Source organism: Adiantum capillus-veneris, chromosome 12 (assembly GCF_014529385.1).
Source record: "Adiantum capillus-veneris isolate H3 chromosome 12, ASM1452938v2, whole genome shotgun sequence".
Taxonomy (NCBI): domain Eukaryota; kingdom Viridiplantae; phylum Streptophyta; class Polypodiopsida; order Polypodiales; family Pteridaceae; genus Adiantum; species Adiantum capillus-veneris.
The window spans coordinates 4747676-4768023 of NC_140942.1; the positions used below are offsets into that span (position 1 = coordinate 4747676).

Below are 20348 nucleotides of genomic sequence, written 5' to 3' on the forward strand. Positions count from 1 at the left end.
GCGAATTACTTCATCCCCTTTCCTACACATAACCACTGCCCTCAACCATGGAACATCATGAAATCTATACTACCCCTACAGTCCTTGATGTTATGTGCATGTGTGTGTGTGTGTGTGTGTGTGTGTGTGTGACAGATCGAGAGAGAGAGAGAGAGAGAGAGAGAGAGAGTGACATCAGATTCACACACATGTCATGAAACCTCTATTGTCCCTTTCGTCAGCTTGTTGAGACAGAGAGAAAGAGCGATAGACCTTCTTAACGTTGTGTGTGTGTGTGTGTGTGTGTGTGTGTGTGTGTGTGTGTGTGTGTGTGTGTGTGTGTGTGTGTGTGTGTGTGTGTGTGTGTGTGAGAGAGAGAGAGAGAGAGGGAGGGAGGGAGGGAGGGAGAAAGAGCTGATATTTTAATGGCCACACTAGCACTTGCTATGTAGGTGAACTAGCCTAAGGGGCATCTTCGCAGGCGCTCAAAATATCGGCTACCATGCAGCGTCAAGCTTTTTTTACGGCTCTATTCCTAGCATCTTTTGAAGATTCACCTTCAACATTTATATTTTTTTTTAGTGGGCACATACTCAGGATTGCAACATATCCATGATGCGTTCCTCTTCTTGCAGACACATACAACAAAAATCACAACATTAGCAATGGCATTTCAATACTTGTTTGAGTACATGTCTTTAGTGTAAAGCATGCATTCGTGCATGTTCTACTTTACAAAGTGATTATAGACACACCAAACACAAGATTGTCAAACAAGAGTGTGAGAGGAGATGGAACTATGCTCTCCTATTAAAATAATCACAAAAAGATGCACCCTTCTTTTCGGTTGTGTAAGGGACTCCTAGTGTTAAGAGTTGGATTTGGGCTTCCATTGCTAGAAATGAGTAGTTTGAGATGTATTAAAAACTTTTGGTCTATATTCCTTGCCAGTAAATGTTTTGTAAATTATAATGTCGACTTTGCAATACCAAAGGTTTTTTGCAAGGCATACGAAGTCTCTTAAAATGAGGCAAGGAAGATGCAATTTGTAAGTTGCATAATAGAGAAACTCATTCTAAATGTTAGACTAACGTGGGTGGACTAATTTATGAGCAATTTTCTATGTCGTCCATCCTGGTGCTTGCTAATGTCTACAAGAAATTCCCTCTCAATAGAGGCTCCTCTTGTCTCGAAGAAGGCCAAGTGAAACGATAGGGCATATGCCTCTACTCTCCAAGGAGGTCTCTAACATAGGAGCACTACCCAAGAATTGTTCATCCAACCGTTGGAGTCCCCTTAATTTAAGTGTGGCTATCCACATTTGACCGAATTGGCAAAGCATGACCTGAGCCCATTGTGTGTCAATTTGTGCACTATTGTAGCCATCTAGGCCTCTTGAATTTTCAGGTGGCCATCTAAACCTCATTGTACTCCACCCCCAAGCTTTGTGCATACGGTGTGCTCTATGCACCTATATATGCATGCCATTTGTGCTCCATGCTTCCACTCCTATGCATGACATTAATCTGCATCGAAGCATGATCTCATTGACTCCTTCAAAGTGAGAATGGCCAATCCTAAATAACTTGATGCCTTGGACGGAACTTTCTCAATGCATCCTCAAAGCTTAACATACTGGTTTGGAAATTCTAGTGATACATTCATGAATATCGTCACTGCTTCTCTCTAGATTTGATCATAGACGGCCTTGTCTCTTAGACTACACTTGTAGGAGGATACACCCAACAATGGCTCTAGCCAAGGAAGCTCTGGACTGCTTCTTAATAGATGGAATGATGTATGCTTGTATCTTCAAGGCCTATGGCATCAGAAGACATTGAGATGGGGTAGAATTTCTTATTATGTGAGCGGTCAAAGAGTCCAAGGAAATAACTGACCTAAAGAAAGGAACCAATTAAGGACCAATATGCATGCTAACATAATTTAATAAGTGAAGCATCGCTTGAAGCCTATATCCGAGTTAAATTTATGAGAGAGAGAGAGAGAGAGAGAGAGTAAGTACGATATCAAATAATGCCATATAAGACAACTTTTACCCTAACAAATACTTAATATACACAAGGACACTTCCAAAAATAAGCTTGCCATGGTAATAAGCCTTAAATTAAGCAATTTTTATTAAAATTTGTCAAAAAATGGGCCAGAGGAAGGGTTAGGAGCAGAGGTGAGTCCAAGAAATAGGAGCATTAATCAAAAGAGTCCCCTGTTACCTGTCTCACCATCACCAAGAAAACAAGGTCCAAGAGAGTAGTAGGGTTACACGTAAAGTGCGATGCTGTAGTGTTTTGGAGGAACCTACATACTAATCTCCATAGTTTGGCCCTTTCAAACACATTTTTGTAAAAGGCTTTAACAAGTGTTTTTATGTCCGTGGCAACTTGTGATGGGCAAGTGTTGCAAACAAGTATCAGTTTTAGTTGGGATATAATGACCGTATGCGCCCATTCACTGGGTTAATTGCTAGATCTTTTAAGGTATTGTATAGGAGTGCATTGTAAAGAATTTTCCTTTTTAGCCAAATTTTTTATAAGACATCCTTGCTTAATTGAGAGTGAGAACAGTAGACCATGATTAACATACATGTCGATCACAGCATTGTGAAGCATAACATGTTTTATAAATAGCCCTTGAGTGTTAGTCTTGTCATGATAAGGTGGTTTATAAGGAGAGTTTCCTTATAAAAGCTCAATCTTGTAGTTGTGTTCCTTGAGAAAGAGGGACTTCCCTTGGAATAAAGTTAGTAAACAATGAAGCATGCTCATAAAGAAATGTCTTTAAGGACAATTCTTTTTCAAATGTGTTAGAGATATGAGGAGAGAATGGCTTGTCATTCGACTCTTTGACATAAATCATATACGCAAAAAATGCTTCTTTATAGATTTATGAGCTCTTGAGATGCCATTGTATTTGTGCTACCCGTATTGTGTGCATGAATGATTATCTCTCTACCTTTATGCTAAAATTTAATAACTCTATCATGAAATTGTAATTAGTTGACATGCGCATAAACCAAAGAGAGCCTAGAAAAATATCTTTACGCTTCAAAGGAGAAATAAAGAAGTCCTATCGGTAAACATACCTTTGTTTATGAATTCAAAGTTTGACAATTATAGGTGTAACTTGAGCTTCTTGTCCCTCAAATGCCCCATCCGCATCTTCGGAGGGACCCATCTCAAAGGAGTGAATGCCTGACTTGATAGCCATATCTCAAGAGATGGAATTATGGGTAGAGCTAGGATTAGTGAATATGAATGCATGTTGATCCCAAAAAAAATTCCCAAAGTATAATATAGTGGAACTCCTTGTGAACTTGAAATACCGTGTAAAAGATCTTGAGTAGCTTGTGGTTCTTTCATTTGATTCCTTTTTAAAGGTATGCACAATAGTTGCAATCACTTTCCCACATTTGAAACATTTATGCGCTTTCTTGTCTCTCTCAAGCTCCTTGAGAAAGAGCTGCTCGTTACCTTTACAGACTCCCTTATGCTTCTTCTTATTGTTCTTGTTGTTTTGGTTATTGCTTTTAAACATGGATTGGATTTTTCGCAGTCTCTAGGCTTGTCTCTTTTCTTAGGAAATTCATGTGTACATTTTCCAAAAGGAGAGAAGATCCTTGAGGCAGCCATAGTGTGATGGAGGATTTCTAATATAGTCTTTGGTCTCTTTACCTTAATATCAATTAGCAAAGTTAGATGTGCCATGAGTGATCGGGATCCTAAAATAGGAGAGAAATTCAAAAACTGAGAGAGACAAAGTGGTGAAACACAGCTTCCTGGTCTTGCCCCCTCGCAGCGTGTAGGTGATTGCGTCTAGAGAGAGGCCCTTGCTTTGCATCTTCCGCAAACAGTGCAGAGCTTACATGCCTACCCATGGGAAAGCGCTCTCTCTCTCTCTCTCTCTCTCTCTCTCTCTCTCTCAGCTGCTTTAAATAGTGGAGCTGCTACCTGAGGACTGAAAATTGAATCTTGTTGCGGAGCACAGCCATGCCCATGAAGTTTCAAAGGCCACTGTGTGGGTTTGTAGCGATTTTGGTGCTGAGGGGTACAATTGGTTTGGGTGTTGGTGGAGTGGAATAAGAAGACTCCACCGAGACTCGTCAAGTTTTTCAAGTTACATAGAAATTGAATTGGGTGTGCTGAAGTAAATCTTCCCTATGACTAATTAAGATCCTATCCTTGATATCATCAGCAACAAAACCAACACAACTGGCAATATAGCCCTCCATCTTATCATGAATATGATTATGATTACAAATGATGACTGGAATTACTGAGTTGGGGAGGAGGCTTGGATGATGCAGGGGACAAAGATAAAGAACATATGGCTGTATGTTGTACAACATGGTGAGGATGAGGAAGAGGATCAATCTAGGATCATCACAATCTTAATCTCTCATCCCTCAAACTCTTATGTTTCAGTCCTTGTTCAAAGTTCATCTGCACATGGATCTACCTCAGTTATCATTGCATGAGAAGAGAAATTAAATATGCTTGGTCCGTGATCATTTGATGTGGGTGCGTCACCTAAGAATATCCCAGAGAATAATTTGATTGCTTTGTTACTTACCTTCTTTGACCTGTTTGGTGGACATCAGACTAGTCCAAAGCTGATTGCCACAGCTTTTGGAGATGTGGTCATTAGTAGACAACATCGATCACGCTTTTTTGAATCTATTTGAAGCTCACACCATCAAGGCAAGCAAGGAATTTCTGAATCCTAGTCATCCAACTTATCTGCACAACAGGGATGTGTTCGCCGTCTTGCAGTACTAATTTTTGCTAAGAGAGTAGCCTAGTGTGTATGGGATAATTACCACTCCAAAGTCCCCTCATACATGTGGTGTCTTCTACTGTTGTGTCATGCGTTGCCGTTCAAACTTTTCCAGATGATCTATGATTCTTGTAAGGAGCGAGCTAGGAGGTTCAAGCTCCAAATTAACGCTAAAGCAGCTAGATTTAACTCTCATGCAGTACACTTGATTGGGTGGGTGAACCTCACCACGTCCACAGACACTTCTACAGTTGGCAGTAGGTCTACAGTAGCTGCAAACCTTACGTCCAAGACCTACATCTTCTAAATCCATTTGGCAAGGGATTCAAACCTGTTGGAGAGCAAGGTCATGGATGTCGAGGAGGAGGAAGAAGTAGATTTTGAGAGAGAGAGCTAAATGATACTTACAGAGTCGGGCCAAAGATCTTAGATTGGGACAAGCAGGGGCGTGCTCGATTGACAGAGAATGTTGAAATTGGCAGCTTGCATCAGCGTGTCATTCAAGACCTGCTTGCAAAGGAAAACTGCTCAAGCCATCAAATTTTTTGGCACTGCTAGTCTGACGCGCCCTTTCATGCTCCATGTCAAGTGCGCCACTCTTGCTTTTTATCTGGGAAACAAGATTTGGGAATGCAAAATGGGAAAAAAGAAAGCGGGAATGCAAAGGGCAAGAAACTATCAAATAGGAGCAGAACGAGAAAAGGATCATGAAATGGGATCCCAAAGATGGCCATTTTCTTTGACTATGATCTCTTGGAATGCGTTGATTGTAAGATATGTAGCACTAGGAAGCAGGAAGTAGGAAGCATGAGATGTTCTGGGTGAAGAAGATCTAGATTGCGGTCACCTAATCTTGCATCTTGAATGCATCCAAAGGCATTTGGCATTATGCATGGCCAGGGGCTTTTGGTTGTTTTCATTGAATGTGAAGTGAGGGACTCTCTCCAAATAAGATTGCCTATGCTTTCATCTTGAAGCCATGTGGCATGTTGCATCATGCAACACAATGTGGACAAATAATTAATGATGAGGCTGTTACTCAAGGGCTACTAAGTGCTTTCCATTTTCTTGGGTTTTGAAGGTTGTATGTGGCAAAACGCAGGAAGTTGGCATAGGTAAACAAACTCATTCTGAGAATAAGACTCAGAGGGCTGTTGGAAAACGGCATTAATGCTTGGTAATGCTTTCATTAACATGTGTGCAGCCACTCCTTTGAATGTATTGAACCTCAAGGGCCATCTTAGGACCCTTGGGCTACTCGCATAAAAGATCTTATCGACACTCCCATTTGGCATGAATTGGTATACAAGCAGCTTGCCTATTGTCATAACCTCTGATTTGAACTCTTTTTCCCCTTGCTTTGAAGCCTTGGCAATCTTTTTCATGGCAAGATGCAAGACCTTTGCATTGTTTCCAGTAATTGCACCTTTGAACACTTCTCCCAATCCTCCCTTGCCTAGCCTCTCCCGGAAGTCTTGAGTGGCCATCCGGAGCTCCCTAAATGTGAATTTCTGGGGAGCTACCATGAGATCCACATCTAGGTGAAGGCCAAATGTATAGACCTAATTCTTCCGTGCGAAGACTAAAAGCACAATAAGGAGCATAAAAAATCCCACAGTGGTACCTATTATCACTTCATTTCTTGTAGTTGTAGTCAACGGTGATGGTGGCAGCGAGGAAGAGATGGTGAGGGTGATGATATTGGTTGATAAGGGACGGAGACAAGCCATCTTGTAAAGTTCCACTCATTTTCCTGAAACATACTAGTTCTTGCAGTAAATCCTACATATGAAGTGCCTTTCACATGCTCCCATAAGCTCAGCTTTGAATAACTCAAAATCTTTGTGGCGGATGCCTTCCATACGTGGGCTACTGCAAGGTGCACATCTATCCATTGTGGTGTTGCATGAAGCTTTGATATGTGGTGGATGTGGCGAATTGATGTACAAGTTGACATGGTGGCCATCCCCAGATCATTGTACTCAGGTTCAGGAAGGTGTCATACTCAACAGCAACAATGTGGAAGCATTAGAGCCTTTGTAGAAGTCGACATCAAAGAGGCCCATGGCAGTTGCAGTGGCAGATCGGGTGATTGGAAGCAGGTCATTGGGTGCTATTACGAATGTGAAACCATCCCTAGGGAGGTCAGTCTGGTTAGTGGATATGGAGAAGGTAAAGGAGGTAGAAAATGAGGCAACTAGCACTTGGGAGAGGTTGTGCATGACCGTGGGCATCTTGTAGAGAACTCTTGAAACAAAATAAAGACATGTCGCTCCGCTTCTGTTGTATGTCATGAAAAGAGAGCTGCCATCTTTACTCTTTACTGAGGTTGGATATACACTGCCAATGCGGGTGTCCGTCACTTTGGGCATGCATTACACACTAACTTCAGTATTTTATCATAAAGCAAAATGCTTTTCAGCACCTGCATCCATCGCATCCGTTCGCTGTCTGATTTTGGCTGACCTGGCAAAAGCTCAACCCCCGCCCGAGCTTGGGCAGGGGGTATCGCCTGTCCAAAACCTTGTACTCTGCCCTTTCTGCGTTGTATATCACGTCTACGTGCCCAAGCTTGGGCACGCGATTTGTAACCAGCCTGATGGTCGTGTTGCCGAGGATAAGAAGGTTCTCTGTGGAACAAAAATCTAGGAACATGAAGCTCACATTTTGGGAATATACAAGCTGGGTAATTATGCTTAGAGCAAGGGAATATACAGCAAGTGAATATAAAACGTCTTGGAAAGCGTTATCAATGACAAAAATTGATGAAAAGAGTGTCACAAGTAGCTAGGAAAGAGTTGGCAATTTGTTGATGCAAGAAACAGAGGCATTGATAGCCTTGATGACATGGGTGATATCCAGATTTTGCCTGCATCCGACTGTGCCAGTAGCTGAGCAAGGTGAACAATGTTTTGAATTTGGCGGCCATTGAAATGATGGTGGAGGAGGTCATCATAGGTGACATTTCAGATGCCAGCACGAAGAAGCAATGTCTGCTAGATGTCACGATGCAACGAATCCTCCTCCAATGCTGAGTAGAAAATTGGGCAATGTGATGCGTGATAAAATTGCATCATAGAAGATTGTCACCCAATTGGTAGTGAGGAACACGCAATGATACTTGAACACTTAGAGAAAGACTCCAATTAGTAGGTCCCTCCTTTGCAAGTATGCACCCGCCTCATCCAACAAAAGGATCGCATGCCAATTTTATGCGATTTGCTTGCTTCCACCTCATTTGCTTCCTTTCCCAGCTCGAAGGTGCTTATGTACCACAACGCACATTGCAGACTTTCCACTAGGGCCTCCATTGTTAGAGCCTTGCTTGCCCTTGGTGGGCCATGACAAATCACTAAAAACTCACGCTGATATTGTTAATCGCGGGTTGTTGAAAAAGATGTCGTGCTTATCAATGCCTTGGTTGACATGTTTGCTAAATGTGGCACACCTCAGAGAGCACCAGAACTTCTTGAAAAGCTTCCTATCTGGAGTGTGGCCTCTGGGAATGCATTGATTGCAGGATTTGTCCCATAGGGGCAGAGCTAGAAAGATCTAGTCTGTTTTCAGCAAATGCAAAGCATTGGCCTTTCTCTTGATTGCAAGATTTTCTCCACAAGGGCAACACCAAAAAGCTTTAGGGTGCTTTCAACAAATGCAAAGCAAGGGCTCTTGGAGAAAGATGTTGTGCTTGGCCGTGTTTTGATCAATATGTATGCCAAATGGGATGCCCCAAAGACTGCGAGTTTGTCTATGTGTGTGTGTGTGTGTGTGTGAGCCTACAGACAGAAAATACAACAAATTCAACCTACCCTTAGACCACGAACATCAAAAGCAGCGCAAGTAATGGTAGGCATGATAGCAAAAGTGAATGTGACAGTCAACATGTTGGTAGAAGTCGGGGAAGGGATGACGATGGCAAAACACATACTAGTTTAAAGGTCGTGGAACAATGTAAGGAAGGTCTAGCAACCAATCCATCCAAGATTGCACTTTACAGATGACCAATACCAAAGGTGCACTTATATTCCATATTTTGATTTCCTTTATGTGATCTCAAAACTACTTAGATTACATCATCTACACATTAAAGGAATGAATTCACATCATTTTCATTGAAAAGATTGTAGATGAAGGTGACAAGGACTGAAATTTTTTTGTTATGCCCACCAAAGAGACACATGGGTAATACACCGCGACATGGCAACATGGAATGATACATGGTTTTATAAAACATCAATAATGATTTCTTCCTTGTACAAATGCATTATTTTTACAATAAAAAAGTCCCTCCAACACTAAAGAAGAAGCATAAATTTCCCTTCAACACTGGAGGGGATAAAAGTGGCAAGGGAAGGGCATGTTCCCTACAGTATTATTATAAATGTGGAGAACGCTGCCAAATCAACACCATTCATATGTATAGTTTTTTCTTTTGTTTTTTGGCACAAACATCACAATGTACAAAATGCATCTCTCTCCATCTTTATTATAATGTGCACATATATACCTCCATACATCTTTTAAGATAAAATCTCACTTGTGATGCGAGATTTTGGTGACAACTTCGAGTAGATATGCTATGGAGCCATCATCACAAGCTATGCCATGTGGTAAAATCCACACCACCACCACTTTTTACTTCTTACCATATACATAGTGAAGCAATCAAGGCAAGCTAGTTGCATTATCCTTGCATATTATGAGGAAGATCCTCACAACTTTATGATGTTTTTTGGAGAAATATATTCTTGTGAAGACTATGGCTTTGAAATGTAAATCCCAAAACTTGTCAACAAACTTTTGAATAGCTTCTCCTCTTTCAAATTTGAGACTTCTCCCAAGTAGTGAGAACTTCATCCTTTTCTTGCTTTGTGAGAAATTTCTTCATGATAATAACTCTACACTCTTTCTAAGTCCTCAGTGCCTCTCCCTAAGCTTTGAGGCTAGCCCACCATTGCCTACCAGTATCTTGGAAATACATAGCCACGTGGTGTAGCTTGGATTGTTCATCATAAATTCTCTTTACCAAAATTAGCATCAAATTGTTGTCAAGTATTTCCATATTTTTTTTTAAAAAAAAAGAGAAAATTTATGCTCTTGCCTCTTGCTTTGAATTTTTTCATGCGACTTGCTCTCTACCATGCATGATAGATACGCCGGTGCCCTCTCTTCTTTTTCCCTTCTGAGGCATAACATTCTTGTTCAAGAAAAGAGCTTGTTTTTTCCTAATGAGTACAAGAAAGAAGAGAAAGGACGTGGTGTTCCCTAAGTTCAGCTCCCTTGATGATCTTCTATGATTGACTTCTCTTGAGAAGAAGAAGAGCTTAGACTAGGATGGAGGTGGAGGACACATAAGCTTCTCAAAAAAAAAAAAGTGTTGTCTCAAAGTCATTTTTAAGTCATTTTGTTTTTGAGAGAATCAGTCAAAACTCTTAAACCAAATCTAGTGGCTTGTGAATGTTCTGGAGCTCTTTTAATACTTTAGATCTAGTCTTACCATTCTCATTCACTCTATAGTCCATTTTATGTTAGATACAAGCATTTTCTCTCTCTTGACTGCAGATAGGATTTACTCATCAAGCTTTAGGATTTCATTTTGATCACATTAAAACTTCTCTAAGTGATCAAATGAATTTTTGTTTCTTTTAGAGTATTAAGCTTCACCAAAAATGAAATTTGGTGACATTCCTAGCTCTTATACCTTGCTTGACTTGTCTTTGTTAGGCATATCATTGTAAACAATGCATTCCAAGGGACCGCATCTAAGATATTATTTTACATGGGAAAGCGGCATGCAAGTTTTGCATGGATGTCAACAAGAGGCAATTCTTTGGCTATGCAAAAGTGGAGTGACCAAGGCATTGAACAACAAGAGTTCTTGCCCAAGCATGGCGGGTGTTAGTTTGTCAAATGCATTTTTTGAAAAGAAAATGGATATATTTCTTAGTTTAGTATATTTATTTTTTGAAAGGAATAGTGGAAGGAGGAAAGATATCTTAATTGTAGTAATTGTGAAAAGAAAGAGAGAGAGAGAGAGAGAGAGAGAGAGAGAGAGAGAGAGAGAGAGAGAGAGAGAGAGAGAGAGAGAGAGAGAGAGAGAGAGAGAGAGAGAGAGAGAGAGAGCACTTGTGCTTCCTCTTTATCCAAGCATATGAAAGTGTGGTAGAGAATGTGGCTTTCAATTGCAATAGATGTTGTTGGAAATAGGGTTGCAAGAAAATACACAGCTTGGAGAACAGGAAGGAAGCTCAAGGCACACAATAGAGAGTATATTACTTAGTGTGCAATGGAAAGATAAGATAGCCCTAGAGTGATGGGCGTATATACAATGCACGAGGGGGGGGGGGGGGGGGAATCTCCTAGCAAGGGAAAAAATGCCCCGGCGGTCACACACATCACTACCACATGCATATGGTAACAAATCCCCCTTGGGAGTGATGTGGTGAACAAGAGCTGTCACATAGAGTATAGGGAAGTGCCATTTTAATGACAAAACCACAAGGCTGCGTTACACAAACCTCCTCAAATACGTCACCACTAAAGAAAGCAATAACATTGTCACCACCATCAAAAGTACTTGGAGACTTATGACACAAAGAAATCAAGAATTTGTCAAGTTTGATGCATTATGCACATTGTTGTTGCAAGAGTCACTTTCCAAAAAAAAAAAAAAGGGCTAAACAACATGCAGTTGAACATGCTTTTATCACTACTCAAAGGAAGGGTGGTAACAGCAATGTAACCACTTTTCATGGTCGTTCTATGAGTGGAAAATCTTTTGCTCCTAATGCTTCTACTGGAAACACTTTGTCTGAGAATTCTAGTGATAAGGGCAAAAAGAAGATGCGTTGCCATTATTGTAAAGCTAATGATCACTAATCAAGCAGTGTCCAAAATTGAAGGCAAAAGAGGCTAAGAAGAAAGAGGTTGGATCTACTAAAGGGTCCAATACAAGTGCACCTATTTAGAGTCTTCTGTGAAAGGAGATTGTGATGCCGGTGTAGATGCAGAGTGGGCTTTTAGTGTAGAGTGTACTTATGATCCTCCATTTATGATCAATGCATGTCAGTTGCTGCAGATTCACATGTGTGGTAATAAGTTGCTCATTGATATCCTTAACACCAGCAAGGAAAGTGTCCATCTCATCTTCCTCATGCATAATCTTCGACTCTAGCTCTTTACGCAGCAATGCACTTTTAGCCTCATTCTGACTTGCATAAAGACCAACCAGAAAATCCCAAGCCTATTTTGCAAATTTTGCTAAATGAATATAAGGAGTAATAGTGTGCTTCATAGACAACACAATCAAAGCATGAGCCTGTGCATCTTTTACATCGCAACGAGCTTGCTCAGTCGTAGGAAAAAGAGCTATGGTAGCAGCAATCCTACCACCAAAACATGCAACATCACCTACATCGTCACAACCAGGACATACAACAATGCCCTGCACAATATTCCAGATGCCCTTTGACACAAGGACATGTTGCATCATGTAAGCCCGCATAGGGTAATTGTCCCCATCCAATCTATCCTCAACAGTAAACATCTTGAACACATCTGTGTTGTTGTCAACCATGGCAAATGCTGCACTTGATGTGAAAATTGCCCGAAAAGAGGAGACACGAAGCAAAAATAACACGTGCTATATAGCACAAACCCTATTGTAAGGGACCTGTTATGCAAAACATGGCACTGACAAAAATTTTGCACAAAATGACGAAATAGCCTATGCAATACTACCTGTAGTGGAAACGGAGGTTGAAACAAGCCCAAATGAAAATTCTGACGAATCAAACCAAAGTGAGCAGGCGTGTGCTGGAGCTACTAGCGACTAAGCCCGGGACCTGTAGTGGAAGAAACGGAGGTTGAAATGAGCCCAAATGAAAATTCTGACAAATCGAACCAAAGTGAGCAGGCATGTGCTAGAGCTACTGGCGACTAAGCCCGGGAGGACGCAACCTGTTGTGATACCAATTGTTGGAATTAGGGTTGCAAGGAAACACACACAGCTTGGAGAAGACGAAGGAAGCAACATAGAGTGTATTACTTAGTGTGTAATGGAAAGATAAGATAGCCCTAGAGTGATGGGTGTATATACAATGCAAGGGGGGAAAACCCTCCTAAGGAGGGAAAAAATGCCCCAGTAGTCCTAAGTGTGTTCACACACATCACTACCACATGTATATGGTAATAGATGTGCCTCACAAAGCTTGCAAAGAACCATAACAAGGGTCATAAGTTTGATGTTTATAATCATACTGACTTCATTATTATTTATAACGCATTGTTTTAATTTTTATGTTTCAAAAAAAAAACTTGCAATTTTCCTTGCACTGGGGAGTTTGCACAATCCTTCCTAGATTTATAATATGTGGGCACGTGCCATCCCCACACCACAACAAAATTCTCAACATGTCAGTTGATTGCATGGTCATTTCTAAGTAGAGAAATAGAAAATGCTAACTCACCCTCTTATACAAGCATTGACTTGTTACTCATGGTCATTGACACAACGCTGTTACCAATCAAAACCTTTGGAATGGGAATTCCATTGCTAGTACTTTGCTGGCATATCCTCGTGAAAGCTCGTACTCAAATATCCTCTTGAAAGTAGTCCAAGATGCTATAATTAGAGAGAAACCCACCTCTCCATTTGCTGAGAACAACATGGACCTTCTTTGCCTTGACCTACTCGGTACACCTTGCAATTAATGCATTCCAAGAGCCCACTTCCTAACATTTATTAAGAACTTCTTAAAAAGTTTCTAACGATTCCTTTGCCTATCCTTGCACCTATAATTGAAATCTAACTTTAATAGACTACATATGGAGAGGAACCCTCACTTTGCATTCATTGCACTACAACAGCCCAAACCATCCTAGAGAAGAACTTATAGCCCAATCCAAGTTGCTTCTCACATTTCCTAAAACCAATGCAATGCAAAAGACATCCAACTGCATAGGAGGCCTACTTCTTACTATGCTAACAAAGTGAAAAAAAATTGCAATCAATTTTTTTAATTAAATCCAAAGCAAATTTGCTGCACATCCTTGTTGAGACAATTTTACAAGGCCCTAGCTACACATATCCTCTTATAGATGTAGTCTGAGAGCGAACTTTTGACAACATATCTTTTTATGGGTGCCCTTGTTGTGTATAACCTCATATAAGTGCAGTTCAAGAGACTACATCATGAGAGAAAGCCTCCCTCCACATTCATTAAAACAGCCCTAAGCTTTGTAGCTCCGCTTGTGGTGGTGGACATATGCTGCAATAAAGCATTCCAAGAGATTGCATCTTGAACAACATGCTCATCAAGAACTTGAAACTCGCACTGGATTCCTTCACCTCCCACAATTTTACATGCCTACAATCAAGCATTCCAAAATACCATGACACAACATAGACAAGTTCTCATACAACATTCATTGAAAATAGTATATAGTGCCTTTTCAAGCCCCTTACTGGGCATATTTTGGACCACAACTTCTCACCCATCTTCCCTCCCTCCCTTTTCTTAAAGGGGATGCTCCCTTTGTAGTAGTTAATATCGTTCCTCAATTGGTCATAAGGAGTAGGCTCATACATACCATCCAAAAGGGCTCCATACAGTCTTGGGGGAGGGTTTGTTAGCAAACCCTTTCCTCTTAGCATTTCTTACGGAGACTTGCTAAATAGGTTGAGAGTCCTTCCCTTTAGAATATTATATTTTTTCTTTGGCCTGAGAAATCCTTAATAAGGTGACTTTGTGTAAAATAGTGAGAGCAGGCATGAGGGAGGATTTTGTGAATGACTTCTAAGCATACAATAAATCATTTGATAGAGATATAATCCCTAAGATCTTGCTTAATATCAACTTCTATAAGTAGTTGGGGATCCCACTTAGGATTGATGCCATTTGTAGTCTTTTGGCCCAACAATATAACTATCAAATTGCCAATAGACTTCAACTAGGAGTAATACTATTCTATTGGATGATCACACTGCCCCTTGTTAATAACGTGAAGGGTATTGTCTAGGGAATCAAAAAATACGCAAATAGTTGTTAGGTAAGTATTGACCATACCTGGCAAACAAATTTCTGGCTTCCTAGCTTTGGGACATCCTTTGCTAGCAGGGTGATCTTAGCCCATGGCAAAGCCCAATAACAACCCTTTCCTATAGCTGTTTAAATTCCTCATGAACCCTTTGAGCTAACGGACACTGGGTTACATTTATTTGATTGAATAATGAAAAAATAATATTTATTTAAAAATAAATACGTATTTTTGAATAATACATAAATAAATGATTAAATTATCACTTTTATCAATTGATTAACTTATCAATCGAGAAACTTATTAACCGATAAGCATATCGACTGATAGGCCATAGGTATAAAGCCGAGAAAAACTTACATTCAATATATTAATCGCTAGATCTCTCTCTCTCTCTCTCTCTCTCGCCACTTACAAACGCACTCTCTCTCTCTCTCTATCTCTCTCTCTTTCTAGCTACACACACTCTCTCTCTCTCTCTCTCTCTCTCTCTAGCTTGCAGACACACTCTCTATACTTTCACATCCTCTGTCTAGTTTATAGCCACTCTATCTAAAAGATGCAAGGTTGGATTAGACACATGAGGATACTAAAGACGACACATAACCATGCCAGGGCAAAGAGGATAGTGTTTGGAGGTTCCCTTGTCAACTGTTGTAGGATCAATAAGTGAGCCAAAGTGTAGGGAGTAGACCCACCACCCCACAAACATTGCAGGCAGCTTTCCAAAAGTAGGACCTATACACATTACACCTAAAGTGGGCATAGGCTTTCATGGCATGTGGGATTTTATTCAACGTCATTAGAAATTCCCTTTTTAGGAATGCTTTGATGTCCATTGCAAAAATGGGTTTGTCTTGTCTAACTATAACAAAATGCGCCTTCTCCCTGCACTGCTTTATGTAGCCTACAAAGTGAACCCAAATATTCGTAAGCAATGCTCCACAATTCGACACATTTGTGCCAACAATAAACAAGTACTTCTTGATGTGAGTTGCATTCAAGCTTGATATAGCTTTGCCATGGCGAAGCTCTTGCACATATCCCCATTCCTTTTCTTGCACCACATTCTTCGAGCTTTACTGTTTTGAGCTTTACTAGTCCCTTCTACAATATTCATGGATTGCATGGTTAGTATTTCCATCCATAATAGTTTTCTAAGGAACCAAGTCTGTGTAATTTTTGTAAAAGTACAATGCAATTTAGGGATATTATAGTTTAGGGTCTAAACAACATTCACTAGTGGACATTGATATATAAGGCTACTAGCCTACTTGGAGGTCAAAAGAGCTAACTCATGAACAACTAAGACTAGCTGACAATCTAGTCTCTATACCTCTTGGAAGCAAGAGTGTAAGGTTAGAACACCAAGAGACCCTAAAAACATAATTCTACAAGAAAATGGAGCTAAGAATCAAAGTCAAAACACAACCAAGTTACGCTTAAAATTACCGATGACCTTCTCTTCCCTAGGATGTAAAAGTTGTTGGCTCAAACACAACTAACTACTGAATTTTAAGTAAGATACCATCTATGCTCACAAATAAGAGTGTTTGCTAAAAAACAACTAATCAAGCACTATTGTCTGTCCTAACAAATAGAGCTTACTTGGAGGTAAGAATATCATCTCATAACAACCAAGAGGTTTGTTTGTTGCATTGTTCTTGTCCTCTTGGGCGTAACAAAGAAATTTAGAACAACCAAGAGAACTTCTCACGCCATATCAACCTTGGAAGTAAGAGCAAGTGCTCGAATAACCAAGAAACCAATTATTACATTGTTGTTCAAAAATCATTTTGAAGGGGTTGACTAACATTCTATCTTAATCCACAAAGATAATTGGAATTTAATATCCTAATCTATAACATTGTAAACCTAAATGACATATTAATCTCTACATCTAACATATGACCTTGATGCTTTAATTATTAGAATGCGAGGGATTGTCGATGCCACACTAAAGATAGCAAAGCTATTGACTCTCCAATGACATCAACTATTTGTAGGTAAAAAAATTTGGAGCAAAAAAATTCTTTTGAGCTCATCTATTTTCAATGTTGTATTAGCTCAAAAATCAAAACTAATGTATTCTATATTCAAGCTACATTTAAATTACCAATTTAGAAATTCTTCTTAGATAATCAATTTAATTATTTTGTTTAAAAATCTTAAGTCCATGGAAAACAAGGACCGTAGCGAGGCTAAGGGGAAGGAAAACGTCCAAAAGTCTCCCAAAGGCAACTCCAACGATAACAAAGCTAAGGAAAAGGGAGTTTATAAAGGCAAAAATAAACTCTCTCCTGAAGAGCTAGAGCGTTATCAAAAAGGTAACCACAACGTTGTTTCAAGTGCGGGGAGCAAGGGCATGCCTATCGTGCTTGCTCCTACAAGAATACACGTAATGAGCCTTCTAGAGCTACCTTGGTCTAAATTCAAGAAGAGGATGCTCATCACAAAGGATCTCCTCTATGTCATGCTTGGGGAAAGGTAAGAGAACATGATGCTTTCATTCTCTTTGACCCTGGTTCTACTCACAATTTCATATCCACAGAGTTGGCCACCAAGTTAGGCATCCAAGCCTACGAGATGGGAGATGTCCTACCTACCGATGGTGCTTTCAATGGACAAGAATCCTCAGTCACTCCCTTAATTGAGAAATTGAGGCTCCATGTCCAAAGCTATGTGGACAAGGTGGATTTCTTCATCTCTCCTCTCAAACATGAGGATGTAATCCTAGGGGCACCATGGTTTGATCGCATGGCTGCCAATGTTGAATTCCCTGAAAGACAAATCTATTTTAGGTACAGGGAAAAAAAAATGTACATAGATGCTAAGGAATTGGGTAGCACCATACCCATTGTACATGTGCAAGATTTCAATAAGTCAATAAAGAGCTCTATTTCAGTGTACATGATTTTTGTTAAAGATTCCCAAAATGAACCAAATGTTTTAGCAAAAGACGATATAAGCAATCAAAAGGAATTACAGTTATCCAATTTCCTCAAGGGATTCCAAGATGTTTTTATTGATGACATCCCTTGTGAGCTACCTCCCAAAAGGGGATGAAGACCATGCAACTGAACTTCTTCTAAGAAGCTCACCACCTAATAAACCTCCTTATCAAGTTTCTCAAGCTCAACAAGAGGAGATTATGCCGCAAGTGCATGAGTTGGTTGAGAAAGGCATGGTTAGGCCTAGATCATCTCCATTTTGTTCACCAATGTTATTAGTGCAAAAGAAAAATGGCACATATCGTATGTGTGTCGACTATAGAGCACTAAATAGGATCACTATTAAGACTAGGTTTCCCATTCCATGGGTAGAGACCTATTTGATAAGCTACAGGGGTCGACCTACTTTAGTAGGATTGACCTAAAAAGTGGCTACCATCAAATAAGGATAGTTGATCAAGACATTGTAAAGACCTCAATTTGCACTACATTTGGTCTTTACGAGTACATAGTCATGCCTTTTGGCTTGACCAATGCACCAGCCACATTTAACCACCTAATGGAGAAGCTATTCAGGCCTCACCGAAGCTTTACTGGAGTGCTTGATGATATAATCATCTACTCTAATTCATTAGACGAACACAAGCAACACCTCCATGTAATATTTCAAGTTTTATGAGAGAATAAACCTTATATTGATCGAAAGAAAAGTAATTTTTACTTACAAGAAATTTAGTATTTAGGTCACATTATCTCTCAAGATGGCATCCAAATGGATCCATCAAAGTTAGAGGTAATAAAACGATGGCGTAATCCAAGGAATCTGCATGAACTAAGAAGCTTTATAGGTATGTGTGTATACTATAGATGCTTCATAGAAAAGTTCTCACAAATCGCGGGACCATTACATGACCTAACAAAGAAAAAAGTTAGGTATATATGGTCCACTAAGGAGAACAATGCTTTCAAAAAGCTTAAAGAGAAGCTTATCTCTCAAGCCGTGCTTACATTGTTGGATCTCTCAAAGCCATTTGAGGTCCAATGCGATGCCTGTGGTGATTGCCTTGGAGCTGTTTGCTCCAAGAAGGGTACACCATAGCCTACGAAAGTCGAAGGCTCGACCCTGTTGAGCAAGCTCTAGGTATATATGAGAAGAAACTCTTAGCAGTTCTACATGCTCTAGACTCGTGGAAGCACTATTTATTGGGGACTCCTTTTATTCTACAAACGGATCACCGAAGCCTTAAGTACTTCATGACGCAGACCAAGCTCTCGACAAACAAATGAGGTGGGCAAATTTCCTTTCACAATTTCATTTTCATATTGCTCACATTGCTGGCAAGCATAATCAAGTAGCCGATGCACTCTCAAAACGACCGAGAGTGAATGCGGTATCCATAGCAACTCACAATGATCTATCTTCTATGATAGATGACTACGCTATCGATCTCGATTTTAGAGATGTGATTTCAGCCCTTGCACTAGGGAAGAAGGAAGAACCATTTACCTTACAAGATGGTTATCCTCTCTATGGCAATAGACTATACGTTACTACCTCACTACGTGAGAAAGTAATATATGAATCCCATGCTCCTCCTTATGTGGGGCATCGAGGGATTTAATCTACCCTAAAAGGGATAGAAACATATTTGTATTGACTTGCCATGAAAGCAAACATACAAGAGTATGTTTCAAAATGTGTGGTATGCCAAAAGACAAAACTTTAATGGAGGGAAGCAACCTAGATTGCTTCAACCTTTGCCAATTCCTAATTCACCATGGGAGAGTATATCCATGGATTTTATCTTTGGATTGTCCAAGTCTATCCATGGAAATACATGAATATGGATGATAGTGGACAGGTTTAGTAAACAAACACATTTTATACCTATGAAAAAGACTATCAAGGCCCATCAAATGGAAACCCTCTTTATCTCACAATTCTTCAAGTACCACGGCTTGCCAATGTCCATAGTGTCAGATAGAGATCCTAGAATGACGAGTAATTTCTGAAAGGGTCTCTTTGAGGATTTAGGTACAAGGCTAAACTTCTCTTCGGCCTATCACAAACGGATGGCCAAAGTGAAATAGCTAACCTAAAAATTCTTGATCTATTAAAAGCTTATGTCACAAAAGTAGATCAAAAGTCCCAATGGGAGAAGTACTTACCTTTAGTGGAGCATGCTTATAATAACATTGTACATACTTCCACGGGAGAAGCACCTTTTGACGTGATTGAGGGAAGATAAAAAAGTCCCCTTCTACTCAAGGTACATGGGAAGATCTTCGCTCCATATGAATATAGCCAAGACCTACAAGAATCTTTCCAAAAGATTAAGGATGCTATTTTCATTTCTCAGCAAAGGTAAAAGGGTGTTGCTGCTAAGCACAGAAGAGCCCTAGTCTTTAAACAAAATGATTGGGTCTTGCTTAAGTTTTCCAAGGCTCAATTAAGACACACGACGGACAAGAATCCTACGGGACACCAAAAGTACTATGCTAAGTCGGCAAAAAGGTACTATGATCCCTTTCAGATTCTTAGGCTAATCAATGAGATGGCCTATCAACTCAAGTTTCCCAACCATTGGC

At 40.0% G+C, this 20348-nt stretch overlaps 1 pseudogene; it reads right to left on the minus strand.

Moving 5' to 3' along the window:
* Nucleotides 1-5819: 5819 nt before the first annotated feature.
* Nucleotides 5820-7645, minus strand: LOC147445240 (L-type lectin-domain containing receptor kinase V.9-like; annotated as a pseudogene).
* Between the last annotated feature and the right edge of the window lie 12703 nt (nt 7646-20348).